Below are 6,000 nucleotides of genomic sequence, written 5' to 3'. Positions count from 1 at the left end.
TGTATTATTTATTAACTATATATATTCTTGATAGGTGATCAATCTTGCAAATGCTCCATCAGTTGTTGGCAAGCATTTAGACGATGAGTGTCCTGAAGATTTCATCTAAGGCCTTATTCTCTTTGTTTCTTCTTTTTTTCATGTTGAGAGGAGGTAATTCGTCTTTCTCTTTCTCTCTAAATATTTCAATGTCTGCTTTTGCAAGATCCCGTATGTTCTTGACCTTAAAATATAAGACAAACTTCTGATGAAAAAAATTGAGAGACTATGGAAGATTATAAAACATAATGGCAAAAATGAGAATGAAGAAGTCAATAAAAATGAGAAATAGGGCCAAAGATAGTGATCCCACTTGAGTCTATCAGCAATCTGCTGCTACATGGTTGAGTTATGTACACATAGATCGTGTTAGTTAGCCAACTCCTTTGGCTTACCTTTTTCTGAAAAATTATGGCATTACAAATTATCTTGTGTTTGAATGTGCTACCACATTGATATTGCATTAGCTAATGATTGGACACTTTGGCCCACTTAGTTACTTTTCATGGTATGGGCTGTTGCCAAAAATCTTATTTTTTGTAGTGATCAATCATTTTCTTACATGTAGATTTGCAGAGCCGCTGGATGCAAGCCCATCCTTGCCGTATCTGATCTTCTGGAACCCAGCCAAATCCTTTCCTCTTTTTATGAAGCCGCTCACATGCCTCAGGTAACAGGTCATTATATTGGGTGATATTTGAGGGAGAGAAATTCTTTCATGTTTTTGATGGACGTCTGGAAAATGAAATCATGCAGGAAGTGGTGTTTGAAGCATGCAAAAGTTGCAAGGAGATGGTGTTGAAGGAGTCCTTGCATATGCACATGGTTATGTGGGTGGTTCTCCATTGGAGTGTTCCAGTATACCTTCTCATGCTTTGTCGCATTGAAGTTCTTGTGGTTAAATTTTCACTAGATTAATGATGATAGTTTCCCATCTAGTGTGTTCCTTGATGCTGAATTTCCTCTCTATTATATGCTTATGGGGGCTGGTTTTGTTTTCTACGAACTAATCTGGCTCTGAGGTGATGATTACATTTATTTGAAAGCCTGCTTACTAGAAGCTGATTTGGTGATGTTGGTTTTATGCCTGGTAGATGAATCAAAATGAGAAATGGAGCCTATGGCTGTTATTAGTAGGTGAACTGGCATGATGAGGATGGTCTCTTCATTGGTCATCTGAATCAGAAACATCCGGAAAGAGAAGCTTCTCTCATAACTGGAAAAGATGCTATTTGCATCCGCAAACATGGTAAATGGATATAAAATTGCTGATTAGAAGCTTTTGTTTTGAGATGTTTTGAGTTAAACGAGTCTTGTATAGGTTTTATGAATCTCCATTGATGTAATGGAAGTTGTTGCTTGAGTTGAATTTATAATTGATACCTTTTCTGTATGTGATGTTTGGCTAAGATATAGCTTTTCTCAAGTGTATACTTGTAAGTTACACTATATCCTGGCCAATTGTTACCATTGTGCAACTGTTACATGAGATTTGCCAGAATGTTGCTTTCGTGTTTTATATGTGATTTTTGATGGCATTCTTTCTAGAAGATAGTTACTACTATAGTTCTTTAGAAATCTAAAAATATATTTATTCATCATCAAACACAGAAATATAGTTCTGGAAATATATTTCTCAGTCATCACACACACATCAAAATAGGAATCGGAAAGATTTTTCCCATTCATTTTTTCCAAGAAATATATTTTTATATTTTTAATTCCAGATTTTCAGGACATCAAACGGCCCCATAATGAAGATGTAAAGTTTGTCAATGCATGCAAATCATTCCCTTTAGTGGAGAAGTGCTGAAGTTTGCCAACGTTTTAAGTGCAGGCAAGGGAGAGGAGAGAAGAGAACAAGAGACAGAGAGAGAGAGAACTTTCTATCATATTGACTAAAGCTGCCCTAATCTCATGTTAAATGAGAATTAGGGTAATGTAACAAATTACAAAAGAGGTCCATAAATAAAACCTTTATTTATAAAGAGTTGTTCCTAAACTCTTAAATATTCGAAAATACCACCTAACACATATTATTCAACACTCCCCCTCAAGCTGGAGCATAGATGTTAATCATGCTCAGCTTGTCACAACATCTAGAAAATTCTGCAATAGGCAAGGCTTTGGTGAAGATATCAGTGGCTTGATCTTCAGAGGCTACATGTATAGTTGAGATAATTCCCTCTTGAACCATATCGCGAATATAGTGGCAATCTACTTCGATGTGCTTTGTCCTCTCATGACATACTGGATTATTGGCAATATAGGTAGCCGCTTTGTTATTACAAAACATCTTCTTAGGAGTAGAAGTTGGAATTCCGAGACTCTCAAGTAAGTAGGGATGTCAACGGATCGGATTCGGATCGGATATTCGATCCGAATTACTTGAAAACAATCAGATATGGTTAGCAATTTGACATCCGATTGAGAAATCGGATCGGATTCGGATTTAAGAAGTAACATCCGATCGGATACGGATTTGGATTCGGTTTTAAGTAAATCTCCGATCGGATTTTTAACCATCTTATCCGTTCGGATACGGATTCAGATTCTGTTTTAAGTAAATATCCGATGATTCCTGAGTTGATATCCAAATCCGAATTACTGATATCCAATTCCGAACCGTGAGTTGATATCCGAATCCGATGATATCCGAATCCGAACTTGAGAGAGCTTGAATTGGTTTCCCCAAGTTTTGAAGTTGTGACCTATGAATGGTTAGGCAAAAGGTCTAACCAAGCGCACCAACTTAAAATTATGATAGATAAAGAATATAAACTGTATATGAATGAATAATTTGATTAAAAGCTGATGACTTTTATGAAATTGCATATAATAATAGTCATATAGTTACTATGTATAACATTGTACTTAAAATGTTTAAAACTATATCATACAAAACCAATTAATAAATAATTAATATTATATTTAATTAAACGTTTTTGTGTAAACAAGAAAACTATTATAGTTAAGGCATCAACTAAACAGAATATCTTAAATAATGTATTTATTTAATTAAAAATAATAATAATAAACTTCTATAAAGAAATTTCAATAAAATTAGTATTTTTAAAAATATGAAAATTAATCACAAGTAGATTTATTTAATATGAAAAAACTCTTGAACTTATAAAAAAGTTTAATTTATGAAATTAAAAATTATTTATTTAATCAATCAAAAAAATTATTTTGTATAATCATATAGTATGTCCAAAAGTCTTAGGTATTTGATATATAACACAAAATTCAAAATTTGTAAACAAAAGCCTTTAACTATTAGGAAAACAACAGATTGTCCAATTTTTAATAAACTATCTTACATATCATTGGAACAATTACATAATTTCATGTAAAAAAATAATTATTGTAATAAAGGTAAGAGGATTAATAAATTATTTGATATATTATTAAAAACTCTTTTTACGGGTGTAACACAAATTATTTCAAATAACTCAATAAAATGAGAAAAAATCATTAAATAATGTCTTTTAATTCACAATAAGTGGTCAACATAAAATAATAGTTTAGTCAATTAAAATATGTTATGTTATTAGTTAAAAATAAACCAATTAATGTTCAGTATTCACAATTTTTATAACTAAAGTATGAAAGCTTCTTTACCGTGTATTTTAGCAGGAAACCTTAAATAATATATTTATTTAATTAAAAATAATAATAAAAACTTCATATTTTTTCCACAAGTTTTTCATATGATTTGTATATTTTTTTCATAAGTTATTCATATGACATTTCATACTTTTTTCATATTAATTGTATATATAGAACATTGATTTGATTATTTTTAAATAATAACATATTTTGATCGAGTAAATTATTATTTAATCATAATTACATATTGACAATTATTAAATCAAGTGACCTATATTGTTTCTCATTTAAAAAAGACATTATTTAATGGTTTTTTCTAATTTCATTGAGATAATTAAAAGACTCTTGCTTTATATATGCAAAAAGAATGTTTTAATGATGTCAAACTTTTATTCTTCTACATACTAACTAACTTTTTGGGTTAGTCCTCTTAGTTTTATTGCAATAAGTGTTTTTTTTATAAATTTGTATTATTTAATCAAATCATATAGTTTATTAAATCAAACAATTTATTATTTTCTTACTAGTTAAATGTTTTTGTAAATTTGTGAATTATGTGTTATATATTAAATACCTAAGACTTTTGGACATATTATATGATTATACAAAATAATTTACTTGATTAATTAAATAAATAATTGATAATTTGATAAATAAAACTTTTTTATGAGTTCAACATCTATTTCATATTAAATATATTTATTTGCAATTAATTTTCATATTTTTAAAAATACTAATTTTATTGAAATTTCTGTATACAAGTTTTTTTTATTTATTTTAAATTAAATAAATACATTATTTAAGATATCCTCTTTAGTTGATGCCTTAACTATAATAGTTTGCTTGTTTACACAAAAATGTTTAAATATATGAATTTTTAATTAAGTAGTTTTATGTGACTTTAAATAAATAGGTTATATGATAACTATTTGACTATTATTATATGCAACTTTATGCAAGCCATTGCCTCTTAATTTATATTTAACCCTCATATACAATTTATAGTCTTCTTTTATAATAACTTTAAGTTGGGGCATTTGGTTAGACCTTTTGCCCAACCATTCATAGGTCCCAAGTTCAAAACGTGAAGCCACCAATTTAGGTTCGGATTCGGATATAACTTAAAATTCGGATTCGGATTGAATTCAGATATGGATTCGGATATAACTTAAAATTCGGATTCCGATTGAATTCGGATATAACTTAAATTCGGATTCTGATTTCAGGTATAACTTAAAATTTGGATCGGATTCGGATATGTTAAATTTCGGATTCGGATCGGATTCGGATGTGGACTTTAAAATCGGATTCGGATATGGTATAAACATCTTCTCATCCGAATTCGAGACTTAATCCGAATCCAATTATATGAATATCCGAGAAATCGGATATGGTAAAAGGTTTATCCGATCCGAATCCGATCCGTTGACATCCCTACAAGTAAGGATCTAGACCATGTCATTTCAGCAGCCGTTTGAGCCATAGCACGATATTCAGACTCTGCACTTGATCTAGAAACAACATTTTGTTTCTTACTTCTCCAAGAGATGAGATTTTCTCCCACAAACACACAAAACCCTATGGTGGACTTCCTATCATCAACTGAGCCTGCATAATCTGTGTCGCTATAAGCTTTGACATCAAGAGATATACCCTTTTTAAAGAAAAGTCCTTTGCCAGGGGAGGACTTCAAGTACTTGACAATCAACATAGCTGCATCCCAATGTGATTTTCTTGGTTTTTCCATGAATTGGCTTAATTTTCTCACAGCAAAACTAATGTCTGGTCGAGTTACTGTCACATAGAGAAGCTTACCAATCAATGATCTGTATGCATGAAAAGCTACCTCTTCCGATTCATCATCAAATAGGTGTACCTGTGGGTTCATAGGAAGAGTTACAGGTTTAGGTCCCAGCATCCCTGTGTCCTGTAACAGATCAAGAACATACTTCCTTTGTGATAACACCACTCCTTCCTTACTATGAGCAACTTCAATGCCAAGAAAATATCGTAGCTGGCCAAGATCTTTGGTAACAAAGTGTTGTTGTAGAAATTTCTTTGTATGAGCTACCTCCTGCTCACATTCACCTGTCAACACAATATCATCAACATACACCACTAACACCACAGTACCTCTAGATCCTTTCTTGATGAATAATGAATGGTCCAATTGAGATCTCTTGAAACCACATTTTAATTCAACTTCTGAAAATTTATGAAACCACGCACGAGGACTTTGTTTCAAGCCATATATAGCTTTCTTTAGCCTGCACGCTTTACCACACTCCCCTTGACGTTCAAAACCAGGAGGTTGCTGCATATACACGGTCTCATCAAGATCTCCATATA

At 31.4% G+C, this 6,000-nt stretch overlaps 1 pseudogene; it reads left to right on the top strand.

The window, feature by feature from the left end:
• The window catches only part of LOC116256645 (cyclin-dependent kinase C-2-like), a 41,848-nt pseudogene continuing 35,848 nt past the window's right edge, over positions 1 to 6,000 (top strand).

The sequence above is a fragment of the Nymphaea colorata genome, chromosome 6 (assembly GCF_008831285.2).
Source record: "Nymphaea colorata isolate Beijing-Zhang1983 chromosome 6, ASM883128v2, whole genome shotgun sequence".
Taxonomy (NCBI): domain Eukaryota; kingdom Viridiplantae; phylum Streptophyta; class Magnoliopsida; order Nymphaeales; family Nymphaeaceae; genus Nymphaea; species Nymphaea colorata.
The sequence above is the reverse complement of the archived record's forward strand: the minus strand, read 5'-3'. Positions and strand labels throughout refer to the sequence as shown.